This window comes from Typopeltis vanoorti, chromosome 15 (assembly GCF_054136105.1).
Source record: "Typopeltis vanoorti isolate ZY-2024b chromosome 15, IOZ_Tvanoo_1.0, whole genome shotgun sequence".
Classification (NCBI taxonomy): domain Eukaryota; kingdom Metazoa; phylum Arthropoda; class Arachnida; order Uropygi; family Thelyphonidae; genus Typopeltis; species Typopeltis vanoorti.
Window position 1 is genome coordinate 13,899,631 of NC_143563.1, and position 23,485 is coordinate 13,923,115.

Consider the following 23,485-nt stretch of genomic DNA (forward strand, 5'->3'; position numbering starts at 1 on the left):
ATCTTGTATATGAATGAAGAAGGGTGCAAACTTTTAAATGAAGAGAAGTGTGTGTTAATACATGTAACTTACGGAAAAATATAATTAATTATAAATATGTCAAATTTATCCCGAACACCCTGTATATTCTAAATGTACTTCAAGTTGTTATTATTATTATTATTATTATTATTATTATTATTATTATTACGGGAAACTCCAAGGAGTCCTTAGACTCATCGAGGGAGGCCCTAAACATCATATCAAGAGCAACTATTCGACATTCACACATCACCTATCATACTTTGCTTTGAACACGTTCACGGTCATGGCACCCACAACAGATTCTGGCAGCTTATTCCAATCATTCACTACTCTCCAAATAAAAAACCTAGTTCGATACCCTTGCTAACTACATTCTTGCTCAGTGTTCATGAATGGCCCCTAGTTCTCCCATCACCTCCCTGTTCTGAAAATTTTCTTCTGAATTAATCTTGTAAAAATCCTTCAGTAATTTGAATGTCTCAATCATATAGCCCCTATTCTGCCTATCAACCAAATTTCTATAACCCACAGACCTTCGACCTGTTCTCGTAAGGTTCATTCCATAGACTAGCTATCATCTTGGTCACTCGCCTCTGGATCCTCTCTACCTCCTCCCCATCAAGAAGAAACCCAGGGGCCCAGATCTGGGCAGAGTAGTCTAGATGGGGTCTTATCAAGGCTCGATAAAGAGGAACAATAACTTGCTTATCTCTGTTCGTCAAAGTATTTTTCAGTAACCAAGTGATCTGATGAGCTAATTTAGCCACTTTTGCTATGTACCCCCTAAACTTCAACTCCCCATCCACCAACACGCCCAAATCTCTGGCTTCGTCAACCTCCTGGAGTACAGTTCCACCAATGTGATATTATTTTTTTTCACCCCAAAATGCATAACGTTACACTTTGCTACATTAAACTGACATCCATTTTCCCTAGCCCAGTCCTCCAAACTATCCAAATCATCCTGTAAAATTTTGACATCCTGTGCACTCGCAATTCCTCTACCCAACTTTGCATCATCAACAAACAAGTGAACACTTCCTCTCAGATCCTTTCCTATATCGTTAATGAACAAATTGAAAAGTAGTGGTCCAAGAGCAGAACCATGCGGCATATCACTAGTCACAAGATGTCTTTTGGACTCCATTCCTGAATAAACCACTCTCTGGTATCTCTCCATCAACCACCCTCCTATCCATCTCACCAACCCTACATCCATCCCCATGTGCTGCAGTTTACTGATTAGAATTCCATGTGGTATCCTGTCAAAGGCCTTAGCAAAGTCCCGCAGTATCACTGTAAACCCATTACCCTTATCCAGTTCAGCCATCACTGTGTTATAAAACGTGAGCAAGTCACTGAGGCATGATCTACCCTTCACAAAACCATGTTGTCCTCCATACAAATTGCTCCATACAAAGATGCTGAATCAATTTATTTTATATTTATTTATTTTATTTGCTTACTTGTTTGTTTTGTTTTATTTTGTTTTTATTTATTTCATTTGTTTACTTGTTCGTTTTGTTTTACTTTTTATTTATTTTATTCATTTATTTTTATTTTTATTTTATTATTTTTTGATTCCACGCCTCAAAACTATTCTTTACAAATCTCCGCAAGATTGTGATCATTTCCATGATGCTAGAGAAGTAGAGAAAGACCATAATCGGTTCCCAATTTAATCAATTTTTGATACCACCAAATCTCTGTCTCTCCCTCTCAGAAACTCGAATTTTTAAACCTCACAACTCATTAAAATTATAAATATACTCGCACTGTTTCATACAATAATCCCAGATTAGGATCAAGAACACAAGATGGCAGATGTGCATCTCATGTAAGTCGATAAATCCTCAGCAGAAATGAACTCGAGTGCTGGAGGAAGACAGGCGAATAGTTCGCTGAAGATTTTCAAAAGTTACAGCTAATTGTTTTGTTTTGTTTTATGAAAGAAAATAGCGTCAAAGGATTTATTTATGTACGCTTTTCATAGGTTCAGAATATTTTAACAACCAGTAAATCCAAAACAACCCTTATTTGTAGCTGCTGTGCCTCTCGAGGCCTGTAACGTTAATTTGAAAATTAAATGGAGGCATGACATGCACCTAACACGAAGGAATACTGCAAGACAAATTCAGTCTTAGAATTTCACCATGTCTTTGAATCCCTTCTTTTTTTTGAAGTTATTATAACATCACATTTAAAAGTTAGAGAATAGAAAAAAGGGCAAACTTCTTTTGTTATTTGAATGGTTCGTTCGTAAATGATAAGCACTGACGCGACATCCCTTGTTCAGTAGGAACCGTATACAGGTATCCCGCGATTAACGCGGTTAATTAATCCATGGATGTTACCGCGTATATCAAAATCGCGTTAATCAAATCTAATAATCAGTGGTAAAAATTGCGATTCGTCCATGATCGATTATTGTATTAATAATTCGTTTTATATGGTACTCTTTTAGGAAAGATAAAAAATGAATGCAAAGTAAATGTTTAATAAATACTTATACCAACATTATTTAGTGCATTTTTTTAATCAAAAGAAGTTATCAAGAGTCGTTTGAACAGTTTTAGTTTATTTCTTATCGGCATAAATTTTACTATAACAAGCAAAATGACTCTCCAGACTTCGGCAAACAAGCAATAAAACATAAAGAAAAACACTGCAAATATAATACACGAAGGTGCAAATTAAGTGGATATTGAATCCGACATTATTTCAAAGCCGAATAGAGAAACTACAAGAGGTGCCGAATATATAGAAATTATAAAACTTTCGGCGGATGCAAGCATAAGCACCCTTATGGGCAACTCGTAATGAAGGTGGAGTAAGCTCCAGATCACTTTCCTTGGTATTTTCCATAATGTAAAGCACATCTCCTAGAGGACATGTATGATAAATAAGCCTTTGGCTCTCTATTTTAATACATGACGGTTTATTTATTTTCAATTACAATCTAGAAATAATTGAACAAAGAATAAAAAAAAAAACCAACTAAACCATGCTATACTGACATCAGAGGTCGCGGTATCTCTCAGATACAATTTACCGTCAAATATTACAAACCTTTACACAACATGTGTTTAACCAAACTGACAGCAAAAAACAGTGCGGAATATCACTCGTAACATATGAATGCACAGCTACTTATGACCTCCAAGCTATACACTGAATTATGTACGAATATTTATATTAAACATTTCGCATGTATCTGTCAGATCAGCTGCGAGCTCCGCAAAATTAAAGGCGCGTTAATCAAAACTCTTGCCGCGTATATCAAGGGATTGCCGCAAATAATTTCGCCGCGTTAATCAAATCCAGCGTTAAGAAAAACCGCGTTAAGAAAGGGATACCTGTACTTCATCGTGCGTGTGAAGCGAACCTTTATCCGGGCCTTTCAACAGAAGGTGAGTTAGCAAGTCTCATACTGGTAGCAGGATTTTTCATCCTCCACCTCATCCTCATAGCCTTAGTTGCTTCGGCTGTAAATCCAAAACAACCAACCACTCAACCACTCTAGGGTGTGAAATAGGAGATCAAGATTTTTTTTTTTTAATTTAATAGTTTAGAAAGAACCAAAACATCACGTAACAGACAGTTTAACTAACCAATATGTAAATCTCCTCTGAAAAACAAATATTTGATACTATAACCATTAATCTGATTGAATCTCGTCATTCAATACTGGAATTCGTTAGCTCCGCGAAAAACATTTTGTTTTTTACGAACAGAAGCAATATCCGAGCTCTTCAAGATAAAGAATCGAATTTATTATTGCAGCGTCATAATAGTCTTTGAAAGCAACCTTAAAAAGAGTGTTGTTGTTGTTGCAGAGTAACAATAAGTCTTCCACACCTCTTAAGCATTCAATAAATATGAAGGACACTATTTTAAATTAAGGGGATATAAAATCCACATTGTTTCAAACCCGAATGAGAAACTCAAAGATTGGAATCAGAGAGTTTCATGCCGAATATAGTAAACTATAAAGTATCGGCGAACCTAGCGTGAGCTAATGCAAGTGACCCTAGTACGTAGTACGGTACCGGACAACTCGTTGCAAAGGTGGGGAAAGTTCAGATCGCTATTCTTAGGTATTTTCCATAATGTAAAAACACATTTCCTAGGAAATGTATGCTGTTATTACATTATGGAGGGAGGTCACTACCCAGACCGGTTTCAGCCTTATGAATACGTAAAGCCGTCTCTAAAAATTCGGACGATCCCTAGGCCACTCAATCGTGGGTGAAAGACCGTCCATCTCAGCGTTGGCTCCACTCAGTGATGGCCTTCCACCCACACGCCACCACCGAGCAGAACCGCTCAAATTCCGAAGAAAAGCATTCACCGACAAAGCCCCTCAGCGGGCCGTGCCGGAGAACACTTTCCTCGGAGACTCAAATTGCTCCCTTAAGGCAAAAACCTTAAGAGAGCGAACTCATAATAGCCCCCACCGGTTTCAGCCTTTTTTGAGACTTCATCAGTGAGTAGGTAGACCTAATACCAAAGTGTATAGCGAAAAGAACTTATATACTCTGCTATACGAGTTTCCAAAGAGGTGCAACCATTAAGTTACTTAAATATAAAAAGCTAATAAGCTTCATTTCGGCGATATAAACAATATTTAAAATTTTTAAAATATTTTTAAATATTGTTTATATCGCCGAAATGAAGCTTATTAGCTCTTTATATTTATGAAGGACACTGTTTGAAAATACTGCGTGTTTGAGTTTATTTCTGTTTGGTTTTTTTATTGTTAAATTCTTCCGAGAAAGGCTGTAAACCACTAAAGGTGTGAAAACTTCTATACAGAATATAGAAATTCTGCTTTGTGGACCAAATGCTGCCGAACTTTCTAAAAGCACTTCAGGCCTCCAGTAAGTAGTGCAGTGATATCACACCAGACGATGAAATTTCTCGACCATCTAAAGACATTCATAAGCATCTATGCTGTAGTGGGATTAGAAACCGGGTTTCCTAATTCCACTAATTCCACTAATTATTATTATTATTATTATTATTATTATTAACAGACCTCCATGGAGTCAAGAGACCCATCGTGGGAAGTCGCACTGTCACATGCACAGCTCATCGCACCTCGACTTAAATGCATTTACTGTCCCTGCACTCAGGGCAGTACTTATGCACAGGCGCACGAGGCTCTAGCTGGGATCACCGAAAACTTAGGTCCAATTTAAGGGCCCCCATACAATTAGGGAAGAGCCCCGGAGCATAGTAGCACCTGCCTGCGCTCACCACTCAGGCAATGCAATCCAAACTAATCTCCATGCAAAAAATCTACTCCTCACACCCATCTTATACAGCTTCCAGGGATGGCCACTCGTTCTCCCGCAATCTCCAGATATTCTATGAAAAATCTCATCCGCGTTGGCTGGTAATTACCTCTTACCAACTTATACGTCTCATCATGTCTCCTTCCTCTTCGTTCTATCCACTAGGCTCTGTAATTTGCATTCTCTCAATCTGTCCTCATATTCCACGTTTCAGAGACCAGAAACCAACTCAGACCGTCTCCAGCATCTCCTCATCCTTTTGAAAACCAGGCGATCAAATCTGTGCACAGTAATCCATATACGGCATGATCAAAACCTTGTACAATGGAATCAAAAACATCTACACGTCAGTGTTCTCCACCTCATTTCCATAATCTGCTGTGTTCTCCTCATAATTTTAGCAAAATATCCACTAAATTTCAAGTTCCTATCCACCTTCATAATCAGATCTTTCATCTCCTCCACCTCCTCTAAAATATCCCCACCATATACTCTGCGTCCCAAATTTTAAAACCTTAAATATTGCAACATTAAACTGACATCCCCCCACACACACACTCGCCCAGTCTATTTAGGTCTTCTTGCAAAGCTACAACGTCTGCTCTACTTCTCATGACTCTCCCCAACTTTGTATCATCTGCAATCAACTGTACATCACCATCTAAACCCTTTCGAATGTCATTTATATACAAATTAAACAATAATAGGCCCCACCTACTACTACAAATGCATCCCCCTTATCCAATATATTTGTCACCTTGTTACAATAAGTAAGAACATTGCTAAAACACAATCTTCCTTTAGCAAACTCATGCTGTCGATTAAAGAGAATTCTACTGCTGTCCACCCAGTTCTGAATCCTTGTCCTCACTACCTTCTCCAGTACCTTGGAGAAGCTAGTGAGGACGACTCTAGACCAACAGATTGGTCTATAATGCGAAGCTTTAGTCTTATCATTCCTTTTATGAAGGGGAACAATTTTGTCATCTTTCCACTCCTTTGGAACCTGGGATAATCTAAGACTCGTCAAAAAATGGCGATAGAACATTCCAATAGAACATTCGTATCGATTTGAAAGCAAGTACGCTGTTGGATATGCAAAATGGAGATAATATTGCCACTTTTTTGTTTGTTTGTGTATGTGGGATAGTAGCAGAAAAATGAAAACATTATGTCGATGATGCCTTTGTAAAGCAACGTTTTACCAGAATTTTATGAATAAGAATTCAGCAATAGGGATTGATGGGATATCAGCATGTGTGCTAAAAGAGCGTTCAGTTGAACTGGCTATTCCTTTGACCAGGCTGTTTAATATGATTAGCATAGCTTACTTTAAGTGGGTGCCAATCTTAGAAACCACACGGAGGTGGGGGTACACTGGATTATGGTCTAGCTAACATTCGTTCCCTGGTTAAATTCTATGGTCAGCAGTTTCGCAATTTTTCGTCTATGAGCTTGCTCTAAGAGGAACAACTTGAGTTCATGGCTAGGTGACTGCTGTTCTTTCCAGTATTCTTCCACTTTGGGAACATCTTAACTGTAGTGCTCGTAACCAGCCTAAAATATTGGAAGTTTCTTGGATATTTCCGCCTTTAACAGACACCCAATCTCTTAGCCATTCGATCAACAAATGACTACTTTCACCGTGCCACGAGTGACACTCGCGGTGGGGAGAATGAGCTAAAAGAATGGCTGATTGTGAAAATAATGGGGCGGAGTTTTCCCTTCGCGGAAACAGAGAATTTTCATCCTTCAAAACAGACAAACCGGCCGTAGAACACACGAGCACCCAGATATAATATTCTGATCTCATAGCTTTAATTGCTTCGGCTTTAATTCCAACCAGCTGAACTTTACAGTCTAACCTTGATATTTTTCCTTGAAAATCTGGATGCAGAAAGAGCGACAAGCAGACTGAATGATTCCACCAGGTATTCCGACAACGATGCCAGTAAGTGCAGGCGAGGGAAAAACTGAATGATAATACTGCAGTGGTTTCATGAGGAAACAAAGAACTCCACGCAGATTTTAAATTTGTGCCTAGTTTACATTTTTAAAATAATTTTCTTAATTGCTGTAGATCGCAAAATGCGCAAGTACTTCAATTTTGGTTGATTATATTCATTTTACAAAATACAATTTTTCCTAATTAACAGTTGTTTTTCAACATCGAACAATAAATTGCCAAGCTCTTTTTTTTTTTTTTTTAATCTTTAATTTTATTTTATTTTGGATCCAACTCACGAAAGGTTGTAAACCAATTATACATTAATGCCTAGGGGTGAGGGGACACTATCAGTGTTACATATAAACCGGAAATTCTAATCAAAAGACCATACAAACTTTTCAAATGGCACCAATCTTGTTATTAGCATGGGGAGATTAAATTTTCATTATAAAGTATAGTCCCTAACATATTCAGAATTCACTTATTCTGGTAGTAAAATCTATCTTCACCAATGTAACCGATGATTTTTTTGCAATGTGGTAAAAGCAACTTGTTAAAATATCTGAATTAATATTTTTCTTCCGTAATTTTTGTATTTCGGGTAAATAAAGATTATCTTCCTACCGCGCGGTTAGCCTAGTGGCTTTGCGCTTCGCAACCATATGCTTGGGGAAGAAGTGTCCCAGGTTCGATTCCCGTTGTAGACGTGAGGAATTTGAGGATCTTCCTCAGGCATAGCTAAGTTAGCCGGTCTTGGGCGCGGTCAGTAGGGTTTTTTCCGCCAGTTTATCTGGCGTTTTTCATCCCGCAAACAGGCAAACCGGCCCCATGAACATACGCCTCTACAGTCAAAAATATATCCCCCCAGCGGCAGACCAGGCGACGGGTCGGTTGGGAGTAGTACTAACAAAGAAGTCGCATCTAAAGTAACACGCGGACCCTGCATGGGAAGCGGGAATAACGCGTAGAAGAAGAAGAAAGATTATCTTCCTATTAATAGTATCTTGCTATAACATCGGACAAGCGACATGGATTTAATAAATTAATATAATAATAATAAATATTTGAAATTTTTCGATTTTCTAAATATTTATCATTTTAAAATTATTTTATACAAATTATTATTATTATTATTATTATTATTATTATTATACGGGCACCTCCATGGAGTTCGAAGACTCATTTTATATTATATAATAATATAATGTAATATTAAATTCAATGTTTAATTAAATTAAATATATTTGATATTACGATTAAGGGAACACACACATAAATAGACAGACGTTACACGAGCACTCAATACAGAGGTATCTACATGATTAGGCACGATAGGTGTCCTATTTATGCCATCTGTTTTACTTCTCCCAATCATCCAGATAATAAATTTACATCTAACGTGACCTTTCCTTAAATTATGATAGCAAAAGGCGCATTTTGCAGACCAGAGATGACGGAAGTTTGACAGCTATAATCGAATAGAAAAAATAGTCCGTTATTTATTACATTCGAGAGGACAAACGCGTCACAGCTGATTAAACGCAACTGGCTAGAGCTTAAATATCATGGCTTCCATCACTCAACGCACGCGGACTGCACGAACGTGATATACCAAGGTAGCAAATAATTCCAGCTATTTATTGGCTGATTTCACATGGCGTCTGACCCACTTCGAAGACAAGCGCGTGCGCATCATTTGTAAACAGTGGGAATAAAAATTTCACTGCGCTGTTTTTTGCAAGCTGCTTAATAATGTCTTTTGGTGTATATTAGCAAATGATTCAAAATGCAGAAAAATATTAACTTTTAAAGCTTTCCATTTCAAACTTAGAAGGAAAAAATATTAAAAGAATGCTTGACTCAATCAGAAATTGTTTTTGCCTGACTCTAAGTGTAATTTTAGATAGTATACGCATGTGCGCTATGAATATTTGCTTTCGTAGGGTGAAACCTCATCCAAGCAAAACAAAACGTGAATTGGCAAGCTCCGTGTACTCCATACATATCCTACAGTAATTTTAAAAGATTTCGGGAGTCTGCTGAGGTTTCACATCCTGATTTCTGTATCAGGATGTGAAATTTCAACAAAGGCAAAGAAGAAATTATAATTTTCTTTTGTCTGTTGTATCTGGAATCTATTATATCTCTTGCCAGTCTACAACAAAATTGTCCCCACCCCTCTCTTCTTCACGCCTCTGATTATTTTTGTCCCATTCTTATTTAACAACTGCATTTTTAACACTGCTGGTCATACTGTGTGTTAGTAAAGGTCAATATCCCTTCCATGAAATTCCAGTTAAACGATGACCACTGGAAGCATTTTGAACATTCAAAGGCTGCGATTGGGTGGAGTGTGTTTAGCATTCTATTTATGCACCAAGGCCAACAAATGAATTCAGAACACATGCACACCCAACAGAGAAGTCCGTATTTCTAAAGTGAAGCAGCACGCTTTAATTGAATTGGGAACTTCGTTAACTTCTATTCTGATAGATAAAAATGTAGAACAGTCGTTAAGACTAGATTGTAGATTCAGAATATCATTTTTTTTTTTTTACTTTTTTACTTCTGATCATTTCTACTGACAATTTATTGCTACGTTCGTGACAATGAATGATAATCCGTATTTATTGCTACAGTTGCTCAATGTACACGGAAAAGTTACAAACAGTTCCGTATCTGAAATAGCGATCGTTACGAAACTCGAAGACAGCGGATCTCAAATTTTTTAACCTGGCGCCACCATTTAAACAGAAAAAAGAATTCCGCGCATCGCACCAGTGTGTGTGTGTGTGTGTGTGTGTGTGTGTGTGTGTGTGTGTGTGTGTGTGTGTGTGTGTGTGTGTGTGTGTGTGTGTGTGTGTGTGTGTGTGTGTGTGTGTGTGTGTGTGTAAATTGAAAATGTAATTTTCTTTTTCTCTCTTAAAGTCTTTTGCGTTCCATTTTTAAGTTTTCAAACCATTGCATCTGTTGCGTCTGCCGTGTAATTCGAATATGTCTGCTATGAGAAATAGCTAAATATTTACGGTTTCTACGTATTTATTTGAGCACTCTGTTTGAACCTCTTGGCTTCTTTATATATATACTGACTATAACCGAGACTAGAATAACAATTAAATTTATTCAAAACGCAACATGTTTCATCGAATTGTCCGACTTCTTCAGGCGTGGGAACATAGAAAGCAAATAAACACAATAAGAAACATCGTATAAAAACGACTGTTATAAAAATCAGTTAGGTTTGAACTGTAGCTACAGTCCATGTTGAAGTTCTATTGTTAGGCAGCTGCGTGGGTCTGATTTCACGAGTGTGCCAATATTGGATAGCAGAGCTGAAAGAGTCCGGTAGATTATAGCTAAGGTTATTATTTATGTGATGAAGGTCCATAACAATTTCCTTAGACTCGAGACTCCACTATGCAGCGCTCCACCTCGTCATTGCATATATGAAGGTTTGAAGTTGTTGTCCAGTTTATCTCATGTCAGCGGCCTTCATCATTTGTGTTTACTGAAAACAGTACATGGCTTGACAGGGCACTTGCTCTAGTTCTTTTGCAGGCAATGCGGGAAGCAATAGTATGGCCAAACTGAAAAATCCATCCTCCTACGTCTGGAAGAACACCAGAGCGACATTGCCTACAAAAGAACTAGAGCAAGTGCCCTGTCAAGCCATGTACTGTTCTCAGTAAACACAAATGATGAAGGCTGCTGACATGAGATAAACTGGATAACAACTTCAACCCTTCATATATGCCGTAACGAGGTGGAGCGCCGCATAGTCGAGTCTAAGGAAATTGATATGGACCCTCATCACATAAATAATAACCTTAGCTATAATCTACTGGACTCTTCCAGCTCTACTATCCGATATTGGCACACTCGTGAAGTCAGACGCACGCAGCTGTCTAACAATAGATTTCAACACGGACTGTAGCTACAGTTCAAAGCTAACTGAATTTTATAACAATCGTTTTTATAGTGATACGATGTTTCTTATAGTGTTTACTTGCTTTCTATGTTCCCACGCCTGAAGAAGTCGGACAATCCGATGAAACATGTTGCGATTTGAATAAATTAAATATAAATATATATATATATACACACACACACTATATGTGTGTGTGTGTGTGTGAAAAGTTTTTTACCTTGGGGATAATATATATAAAGGATACCAAGTAATTTTACAAACTTGTTTTTTTTTTTTTTACTCCTTCTCCCAAGAGTAAGCAAAACAGTTAAGTTTGCGCCTGAACGTAGTTCAAGTCTAAAGGTAGTGCAACACCAGGGCAACTCGTTATAAAGGTGGTAAAAATCTCTGTTCGCTATTCTAAAAGTGCCCTGGTGTTGCACTACCTTTAGACTTGAACTACGTTCAGATGCAAACTTAACTGTTTTGCTTGCTCTTGAGAGGAGTAAAAAAAAAAAAAAAAAAAATTTATAAAACCAAGAATAGTGATCAGACCTTTACCCACCTTTACAACAAGTTGCCCTGGTGTTGCACTTGAACTACGTTCAGGCACAAACTTAACTGTTTTGCTTACTAGGAAGGAGTAAAAAAAAAAAATCAAGTTTATGAAATTACTTGGTGTCCTTTATATATATATATATATATATATATATAACGTTGAAATAGCTAAAGCCAGCGAAGCGTATGTCAACTGAAAGTGCTCACAGGCCTGTTTGTCTCTTCGGAAGAAAATCTCGAGATTTTTCTCCTCTTTGAGACTAGATAATTCTTATAAATATATTAGGTGCCTAAAATTTTTTTCTGAGCTTTTTTTTTTTTATATAAAGTCAGTCGATCTTAATAAAAAATAATCAAATAAAAAAAAAAACTATTTCTCTGATGCCAAACATATTTGGCATCAGACAAATATGTTTGTAACTAACTCAAGAAGAAGCAGAAGAAACCGACCCCACACCTGTGGGGTCGTTATATTTTATATTATATATTATATTATATTTTATATATTTATTATATATTATATTATATTATATTATATCGTTATATTATATTTCGGATTAGTTGAAATTACGAACAAAGCAACTTAGGCTTCATGGCCAGTATGACTATTCACTGCGTGTATTCTCTGGCCAATGCGCCTGTTTTACAGATGAAAAACTCTTCCACCTCTGTATGAGACCAATTAGCTCCACTTTTAATTGAAAAATCATTATAAAGGTTCCTTTCGTTCCTGAACGGGATTCCGAACCAGGTCTTTCCACCAAAGGCAAATCCACTAATGTGCCCGTTCCCCAGACATCATCCACATTTGCCCAACCTATCGGAAAAGAGGTGCAGCGAGAATATCAATCGCTCTATATCATGAACTTCTAACATTCTGCAGATCAGTCACGATGTTTGTATGCCAGTTTAGAAGTGCGATTGAATGCCATGGTTGATGTTAGACTTATGTCTAGTTGCCGCGGTAGAAACCAAGGTTGCAGTTACGAATTGTCCTATTATTAACCCAAACTTCCTAACTGATCGTTTTTGCATAAGACTGCCAAGATTTAGTAATATCTTGATGTTCGCATACCGTGTCTTCCTATGCGTTTTTTGGTTGAGATGGCCACTTCAGCCAACAATCGTGTTTTTCATTCTGGATGATGCAGCTTTTTAGATAGGGTTTCACAAATGGATGAGCCACTAATCGGACATTCTACGATATCTTTAAAAAATTTTCTACGGCATACAGATACACTGCTTGAAAAGAAGACAACGGAGACCCCGTCATGAGCAAGGCGCATCGTGCCATGTAACGAGTCACGTGTTTTAGCCAGTATAAATTGGAGGAATATGATGCTCCCAAGTGAGTGCAACTGTGTCCGGATGAAATGGCTGCAAAAAGGAAACTGATGGATTTGAAAGAGGTGTTGTGATAGGATGTCATGTTGCAGGCCTATCTGTTCGGCAAATTGCTGACAAATTGAGCCATCTTATGTCAGCTAGTGATACCATACTGAAATGGAAGCGCAGGGAGTCAATTGCAAATGCTGCCGGCAGTAGACAACCAACCCACTCACCGAACGCGACTGTAAGGTGCTACGAAGGATAACATGTAAAAATCACCATTCATCGTCCGACACGTTGAATAAGGAGTTCCGGGCATCGACTGAAACACGAATCTGCACAAAAATATTCAGAACCGAAGCTCACAACGGGGGTTTGCATGGCAAGACTGCAATATGCAAGGCTGCCATTACTCGAACCAACATGCAGGGTGATCTTCAATGGTGCAAAAGTGTGTACAGTGGGACGTGGAAGCTTGGAAAGCTGTGTTATGGAGAGACGAATCACGCTGCACCCTCTATAGAGCAGATCGATGGGTGTGGGTATGGTGGATTCCCGGTGAATTTCTCTTACCAGAGTGCGGAACCCCAATTATGAAATTCGGAGGTAGTGGTGTGTGATGGTATAGTCCTGTTTTTCCTAGTTTGGCCTCGGACCTCTGTTTGGGGTGTCACAAACATTCAACTCCGAAAGGTATCTTAACATTCTGGACAATGCAGTGGTTCCTACTTTGGAGTATTTCTAGGGAACTGACCGTTATCTCTTTCAGCAAGTTTCAGCAACTGTGAAATGAACTGGAGAGGTCAAGGGACCTCCACAAGTCCAGAACCTCATTATATGCCTACAGGAAGAATGGTCAAAAATTCCCACAGATCGCTCTTATGCTTGTGAAAAGTGTGCCCCTAGGATTGCTGCAGTCATCGCAGCGAAAGGAGGTCCTGCATCTTAAAGTGGAGCTATGTCTGTTTGTTCCTCACATTATGGTGTCCGTTGACTTCTTTCCAAGCAGTGTAGATGTACAGTTGACTATAGTATGCCCACACTTGATTGAGCTTCGCTTGGCTTTGTGCCAAGAATAGTCGATTCATGCTGAAGGGGGAGAAAGAAATCACGGATCTACAAATTGGTTGCAAACAAGCGAAATCACGTGCTTTATAGGTAAAATTTTGCAACTGTTATACAAGCAATATAGTTACCACTTGAAAAACTACAATGATCATAAAAGAGAAGTTAATTTTCCGACATGTAATAATAAACAACTCATCCCACAATAAGGTTTGATTATCCTATTATCGGAATGGATTCTCCTTCTGTTGACATGCGCAGAAGTGTCGAAGGGTCCGTATCTGTAGGCGTACTCCATTTGCCTCACGCGTACATGCTATGTGTGGTGACAAAATATACACCTATCAGTGTTTTATTCTGAAACAAAATGTCTTTATACTCATTTCAATATAATTTAAATACAGACATTTATCAGCATGCCGCCCAATGAATAGCTATGTGCATTTTTATAAATCAGTATCCGACTACTCATGCATCTTTCATGTTATGTTAATATATTGTAACAGTCTGTGATGAGTTAATATTTTACTCATCACAGTTAGTTATCGCCGATGAATTAGCGTTAATATTTTCTGCTGGCTAAACGTTTTCCGATATCATCTCCTTACGATGTGTGAATGTCGCTGCTATAATCCAGATATAAACTTCACACCAAAGTGAATGCGGAAATGAGTGTAGATGATTTCTCACCAACATATGATACTTAGACATCTTAGCTAAAAAACTGGAAATGATTCTGCTCGTCTTAATAATGCCCACTTAGACTAAGATCTCTGACAGATAAAGAAGCAACACCCCGATCCCATTTCGTGATCATTTTGAAAGTAATCTTCACCTTGGAAAATCTTGCAGGACGTAGGTGATCTGAATTATCACTTAAATATGTACTAGCTTAAAATGCTTTACTTTACTATTTATTAAAAGAAGAAGAACAGTAATATACACTAAGAAATTGTTGTTTATTAAAAGAAAGGCCGTTCTAGGTTCGCTTCCAGTTTTAGTTTCTTTTTTGTTTGTTTATTTGTTTCTCTGCCGGCTTCCGAGTTAGCCGATCTCTGGTGCAAGCAAGGAGAATGCTATTATTGTAGAAATTAACCCCGCAATTCCGAAAAATAGACAATAAATCATGAAGTAGGTTTCTAACCAAGAGATGACAGCAGCTATCTACCGTACTCGATCTCCCCGATTCTTTCAAATATCCAATAGCCATGAGTTCAGCTATCGATAGAGGCTAAGGATGGAGACCGGTCACCCTCCGATTCTTAAACGTTAGCTAGGGCTAAAGGAGCGGAGCTCCTTTAGCCCTAGCTAACGTTTAAGAATCGGAGTTTTACTTATTTTGGAGAATAAAAAGATACAAAATATTTAATGAAGGGGATACAAATCCTTTGATGTTTATCTGCCAGTAAGCGAAACTCTAAGAACTAGGACTAAGATCTATGAGTTTCATACCGAAAAACTATCGGCAAATCCAAGTGTAAGTAACCACTTGGCAGTACAACACCAAGGCAACTTGTATCAAAAGTGGAGTAAGCCCCCTCACTCTCCTTCATATTTACTCAGAATGTAAAAACACAGCCCCTAGGGATGTAATACCGTAATTACATTATGAGGAGAGGTCACTATCCAGACCGGTTTCAACCTTTTTTGAGGTCTCATCAGTGAATAGGTAGACCTGGAAGATAATAAGGTTTAAGTGAAAAGAACTTACATACCTTCATTGATGAGACCTCAAAAAAGGTTGAAACCGGTCTGGGTAGTGACCTCTCCTCATAATGTAATTACGGTATTACATCCCCTAGGGGCTGTGTTTTTACATTGTGAGTAAATATCAAGGACAGTGAGGGAGCTTACTCCACCTTTGATACGAGTTGCCTTGGTGTTGTACTACCAAGTGGTTACTTACACTTGGATTTGCCGATAGTTTTTCGGTATGAAACTCATAGATCTTAGTCCTAGTTCTTAGAGTTTCGCTTACTGGCAGATAAACATCAAAGGGTTTGTATCCCCTTCATTATTATTAAGGTTGCCAGAAAAATAGCATTTTGGCTTTTATTCAAAGTACAAAATATTTATTTAAATATTCAAGAATGTGGGTGTGGGTGTGAACTTTCATTACATTAGTCTATTCTCTTGCAACTTGTAGAATAGTGGGGGGAATGCGAAATATCCATCACTTCTTGTAGTTATACTTGTTCCTCCCCGTAGTATGCTGTTTCTGTCATATTTATAAGGTGGCTGCCGACTTGTCCAGAATGGATATTATCACATTTTGTGCTGATATCAGAATGCCATTGGTTTTTGTCAACAGGCTCGATATGACTTATTTTCGGGTAATCTTTAACCAGCATCACGGTTCCAAGGTAGTGGATGGAGGGTAAAATATTTATTTTGCATAAAGGAGACGCTAAGACTGCGGTAGAAAAGTAGAGATCAATCATTATCCAGGGAGTGGTGGCAGAAAGTATTGGAAGAAGTTGGTCAAAAAGAATTCGGGAATGGATGGATAAGAATATGTTACTTCATGAGGGCAGCATGGCTTTGTTAAAGGTCGGTCTTGCCTTAGTAATTTATTAACTTTTTATAATAGAGTGACAGCTGAGTTGGATAAAAGAAATGGCTACACGGTAACACTGTTAAAATTTTGCTAAGCGTTTGACAGAATATCTCATTGAATACTGTTGCGCAAATTGAAACAAATGGTGATGGATATGAAACTGGTGATGTGGATACAAGAGTGACTGATGGACAGATGCCAAAAAGTAGTGTATGGGGGAGCAGAGTCCAGGTGAAAGCAGGTGACCAGTGACGCACTGCAGGACTCTGTGCTTGGACTACTATTGTTTAATTTGTATATAAAAGATATAGGAAATGACTTGATATTCAGTTGTTGGGTAGCGTAATAATTAATCAAGGCGATGTGGAGAGTTTGCAGGCATTATAAGCAAAAGATAATGGGTCTCGTTTTACTGGGGAAAAGTATATAGTTATGCATTCGGGGATTAAACCATTACAAGCTGTGTACCACATTGATGGAACTGCATTCCATGAGTTGATGAGGCTAGGGACTTGGGTGTTAGTGGATAGAGAGTTCAGGGGACATATTGCTCGAGTGTCCAAAATATCTCCTCAATAACTTGGTTATTGAAGAACACGCTTACATGCAGAGGTAAAGAAGTTATTCTTCCTCTTTGTAAGGCGTTGATACGTCCACATCTGGATTACTGTGCTCAGATCTGGTCACCTGGGTTTCTTTGGGGATGAGGGAACGGTGGAGAAGATTCAGAGGCAAGTGACGAAGGTAGTGAGTGGTCTGCGGAATGTTCCCTATGATGATAGATTGAACGTTTGTGGGTTGCAAACGTTGGTTGATAGGCGGTAAGAGGGGGGGGGGGGGATATGATAGAAACATTTAAGTCTAAAATGGTTTTATAGGATTAATGCAGAGAAAATATTTTGGCAATTGGCTAGAGATAGAAAAACAAGAATTCATCCCTGGAATTGAGTAAGAGTGGTTAAAAGGATGCGATGACTAGATTTTTTGCTTGGAGAGAGTGGTAAACGAGTGAAATGCATTGCCAGAGTCAGTTGTGAGGGCTTCGTCCGTCAATGAGTTTAGTAACCACGCTACCGGCCAAGACGTCTATAGACGTCAAGGTTATCATGGATGCGAAGTGTATATTAAAATTGTAATACCATTGATATTACATTGAAATACATGATGGATACGAAGCGTATGAGGATGCGTATTTGATCCATAATGGCCGGTAAGGTTTAAGCGATGAGTCTTAGGACTCAATGGAGATGCTCGAATAATAATAATAATAAACAGAATGGAATTTCTAATTTAGTAATCAGGCAGTGTGGGTTTTAATAGCTTACGTTTAAAGACGCTGGGTATACGGGGAAGGGGGGGAGGAGAGAGAAAGAAAGAAAAAAATACTCGTCCCACTTGTTTTAATGAAATAAAGAGAAATAAGAATAATGGAAAGCGTCTGGCATAATTCGGGTTGGAAAAGACAAATCATTCTTGTTTTGATTAACGGCTAAAAATCAGGAATAAATTGCATCTGATTACAGCCGCTTAATGATCTTAAACTCTCGATCCAAGCGTGTAATTGGTAATCACACTCCTACACCGAGTGTCAGAACGTGATCCCTGATGACCCTTCAAGCTTTCTTCTCACGATTCTTAGGGGATACGAGATGTTTATTGATGCATTAATTTTAACACTCGAAACTAAGCAAGCTTTTGGTTGGCTTAAAGAGTTTATATCGATATAACGATTGTAGCAATCGTTTGTAACTCGCCGCCTGGCCAAGTTCCAAATATCGCCGCCGAAAGTTGACTCGCGAACGCTGGCTGCTATCGCCGAATGTTACGCAACTTCTGCCATTAATGCGGCCATGTGTTTGAGCGATTTTTATTTTTATTTTTTTATTTTATTTTATTTTTTTAAATCACTGTCCTCAAGATAGTGGTGCAGCGCGAGAACGAGAAGCGTACCTGCCTTGGACACGGAGTGAGAAAGACTGGAGCAAGGAATGCAAACACATTTTTGACAAATTTTCCGCTATCGGTGACTGTTTTCACAAATAAATAAAAAGGAATAAACAAACTAATTTCCGTTACGCACAGCTAATTTACGACGCTCAATACGATACACGCGATTTTACACTATTTTTGCATTTAAAAAAAAAAAAATCCAAAACAAATTACTTGCACCGGAAATGATCGTACAAATAAAAAAAGAAATTTAACCATTAAAGCAAGTATAAAATTTCATTCATCGGATTCATTTTCTACCTTGAATAAGTTTAATACATGTCCGTAAAATATTGACGATGAAGTGCTTACTAAAGGATCTTAAGAAGCGAGAGAGAGAGAGAGAGAGTAGAATCTCAAAAACGTTTGAGCAATATTAATATTTTACCATGAATTTTCTGCCATTATAAAGTGATACTACGTTTCAGAAGACCATACCTGTGTAAGTATGTGGTACCTTTCATAACGCCAAACCGACAGAAAACGGATTAGGCTCAATTCTAATTGTGGACTTTTTCTAGGGATTTTGAATTTTGTCTAGGCCTTTTTGGGGAGAGCTGTTCCAAGGATAGTCGACCTTTGACCATGGTAGGCAGGGTTACACTTAATCGTAACTCTAGTTCCTAGACCGAGAATTCAGAAAAATCGACAGTAGTATACTCCAAATGACTTTTAGACAACAATGCCAGTTAGAGTTAGGACCGTACAATGACGACGACCATCTATTTACAAATTAACACACGCACACACACACACACACACACACACACACACACACACACACACACACACACACACAGGGATAAAAGAATTCCTCCTAATCCCGTTGGATTTTTTTTTTTAATTAGCGTGTATATTTTTCATATTTTTGAATAGAAGTTAGGAGATGGTTATAGTACTTTAGTTTCTGAATTATGGTGCTGCAAGTTGCAAATTTAAAAAAAAAAAAAAAAACAGATTTTTTAAGCCTGAATCATTCCGCTAAAATTACAATTACTAACATTTCAGAGCGAAATTGCAAAGACAATGAAGTGAAAATGTCCTTCAGTTGGAAAGATCTGGGTTTAAATCGGGTCTAGAGTACAAGAAACATTTGTAGAAAATTTTCAATTGAAAGAATTATCCGATTTCTTACAGATGTGGTGAGGGTTTGTCCTCCAGGAAACTTTTCTTTTTCTCTTTCCACAAAATATACAAATCGGCCGGAGTCTTAGTTAACAGACATGCGATCACTGGACTCGTAGTTTTAATTTCCTAGGTATTCTCTGCTAATCAGCTAATCTCCCAACAAACTGGCATTTTGTGTTGTTAATCAAAATGGATATTATTTACCCCGCAGTCCGAATTTTCGGTTCTCTTTGAGATCTGAGGCTCCGCATTGCAATATAATAGTAATAGGGAAGAATCCAGAAGAGGAAGATACGTTCGCTACAATATCAGATCAATAAAAAGTTCGAATTTTTAGTTACATAACAAAAAATACTAATATTTAATTATAATAAAATTTGAAAGAAATGTTATAAATGAACGCATAAAACTCATTCATCTCTGTATATAATTTTCTATTTTTTTTTAAATTTCTTTAATAGTAATAAAACCAGAAGTGTTATATAAAAATCCAATAAATATTTTCTAAGCCATCGTCCAATCTCCTAAAACAACAACAACAAATAAAGAATGGATCCATCACTGATTCCAGGAAATAGTTACATGGGGATAATCTCTATCGACAGCTCTCTCTCTCTCTCTCTCTCTCTCTCTCACACACACACACACACACACACACACACACATTTATCTAAAATCAAATTATTATTTTTCTATTTTTTATTTTTATTTCTCCTCAGGAACATATTTGATGGAAGAAATTAAAATCATGCAACATCCCCGAAATCCTCGAAAGAAAGTATTAAAATATATTAATTTTCTCGGTGTTTATTATAGAAATAAAAAAACAACAACTGGGAGTAAATAAATCCCAGATATTTTTATGTGAATCTGCACACGATAGGTTGAAAACCTCTCTTTTTTTTTTAGTACAGAGGATGAGTTAAGCGTAGGCCAGGTAATCCAGAAACCCTGATGCAGGGACCAAGCCAGGGGCGGATTCATGCATGCACAATCCAGACAAGCAACGGCTTAGAGCCCCTACCTCAGTATAAATAACCTAAAATTTTCTCTGTAGATTATAGCCATCTTAAAAGTTATAGCTTAGGCGACAACAACCTTAAATTCAGCCTGGACCAAGCATTCACCTGCTTAAAGCCATTTCAGTCCATCACTAACAGTGTAGTGATCTAACGCCAGCGACGATATATGCATATATATATATATCTTGATATATTTCTATTAGACGATATATTTAAATGCATTCATAAACGTCCATTCCACAGTGGAATTCGAACTCATGGCCTACATGGGATATTTATTATTATTATTCGATTCCCTTTTTACAATGCTTTTAACCCTTGGGAGCTCGCAGCTGATCTGACAGATGCATGCAAAATGTTTAATATAAATATTCTTACACGATTCAGTGTATAGCTTGGAGGTCATGAGTAGCTGTGAATTCATATGTTACGAGTGATATTCCGTACTGTTTTTTGCCATCAGGTTGGTTTAACACATATTATATAAACGTTTGTGATATTTGACAGTAAATTGTATCTGAGAGATACCGCGACCTCCGATGTCAGTATAGTATGGTTTAGTTTTTTTGTTTTTTTAATTTTTTGTTCAATAATTTCTAGATTGTAACTGAAAATAAATAAACCATTATGTATTACTGAAATAGAGAGCCAAAGGCTTATTTATCATACATGTCCTCTAGGATATGTGTTTCACATTATGGAAAATACTAAGGAAAGTGATCTGGAGCTTACTCCACCTTCACTACGAATTGCTCATAAGGCTGCTTATGCTTGCATCCGCCAAAACTTGTAATTTCTATATATTCGGTTTCTCTATTCGGCTTTGAAATAATGTCGGATTCAATATCCACTTAATTTTTAATATCATGTATTATATTTGCAGTGTTTTTTCTTTATGTTTTATTGCATTTTAGCACATACTAGTAATGAATGTATCTCTCAGATATACCGCGACCTACGCTGCAATTTTTACCACTGCAAGCTCCCGAGTTGCATATCATAATACTTTGCTAACCTAATCAGCTTGTTTGTGAAATGAACTGTTTGTTTATCAGATAAATTCGATAACATTGGATTATTTTACCGACATTCTGAAATAATAATAACTAATACAAGGCCTTAGTTCACTAATGCAACCGACAGATTTCTATAAGCCAATATCCCTAAATTTATAATTATTACCTGACAGGGTTATATAAATCTCTCTCTCTCTCTCTCTCTCTCGTGTGTGTGTGTGTGTGTGTGTGTGTGTGTGTGTGTGTGTGTGTGTGTGTGTGTGTGTGTGTGTGTGTGTGTGTGTGTGTGTGTGTGTGTGTGTGTGTGTGTGTGTGTGTGTGTGTGTGTGTGTGTTGCCTTAAGGAGAGGCCCCTATTTATTATTATTATTATTATTTCCCGCTGGGTTCCTGAAAAGCTTCACTCTATCTGATATACCTATGTATGTCAATGATCTTATATTTCAGTAGCTGTTGTAGTAAGAAGATTTATCTCCTAACTTCATTACATATCCATAATGATACTAGTCATTTGTATTCTACGCATACAGTAGCCTTTTTAACAGCAACCTGTCGGGCTTTGATTAATTAAACAACTACAGGAAATGAATAGCAAGAAGGCTTCAAGTGAAGTAGGTTCCATTTTCTTACAACTTTGCCCTTCGCTCTTCCCACTTACATTTTTTCTTGTCAACACTACGTTCTCAAGGTAGACCTCTTCTGTCTCCTGTCAATATTTCGCACCTTATATATAAACTCCGAATAATGGAATGTAAAAATTGTAAAATAAAAAAAAAAGTATACTGATCTTGTTCATTTTAATTTATATTTGGAAGAGTACCAAATTATTCTTCTGCATTTTCAATGTTTTGCCGGAATTTTACCGATTTTACCCTTTTCTATATTTGAAGAAATAACGTTTTCCATAATAACTATACCTGACATCGAATACTACTTTTGGTTACAACTTACTCAAATGAGAAACAAAAAAGTTATTTGCATGCAATAAATTCTCATATATGCGAATCATTTAATTTATCTTGTTGACAAATAGCATCTTTTGGTTTAAAAAAAAACTTTCTCAATATATGAAGCGAAACACTACGAAATTCCTAAGCGCGCAGAGTAACTTAAAAACTTCACTGTAAAATGTTTATTTATTTTGAACGAAGTTAAAAATACTTACTGAAGGAAAGCAAGGAATATGCATCTTATCGATGTACTTCATCCTCGTGGTGTCATCGTGCTGATCGATGTAACTCGTAGACATCGTTCCCTACAGCAACCAACAGACACAATGACTGACACTTTAGCTTTGAACAGCCGATTGCACTCACAGTTACTTCTAAGCGACATACAGCGACACCTATGTGAGATTTGCATTGCGCATCTGTCAGCGCTAGTTGCTAGACTAAGAAACAAGAATTCAACACAGGTGAAAAGTGGTTTATTATCGTTTTTTCTCTCTCTCTCTTTCTCTCTTATGAACTCGGAAGTAGTTGTTCAAAGACTTTCTTTATTTTTAACGACTTATTTCCGACTGCAATTCTGCTAGCGAAACCTATACTTGTTTACATGTCGCCATTACAGGAAGTGAGGACTTCAGATCACATTAATCCAAGTCAGCTGTGAATACTAAAACAAAAGAGCACACAGAAAACTTTATG

General features: G+C 37.5%; 1 protein-coding gene across 1 annotated transcript in view; it reads right to left on the bottom strand.

Annotated features, from left to right (window-relative positions):
* Nucleotides 1–23,135, bottom strand: part of LOC150098399 (epidermal growth factor-like protein 8) — a 112,559-nt gene extending 89,424 nt beyond the window's left edge. The window contains exon 1 of the mRNA XM_090405023.1: nucleotides 23,005–23,135. The gene's annotated coding sequence lies outside the window, so the exon portion shown is untranslated. The remainder of the gene's footprint in view (nucleotides 1–23,004) is intronic.
* Between the last annotated feature and the right edge of the window lie 350 nt (nucleotides 23,136–23,485).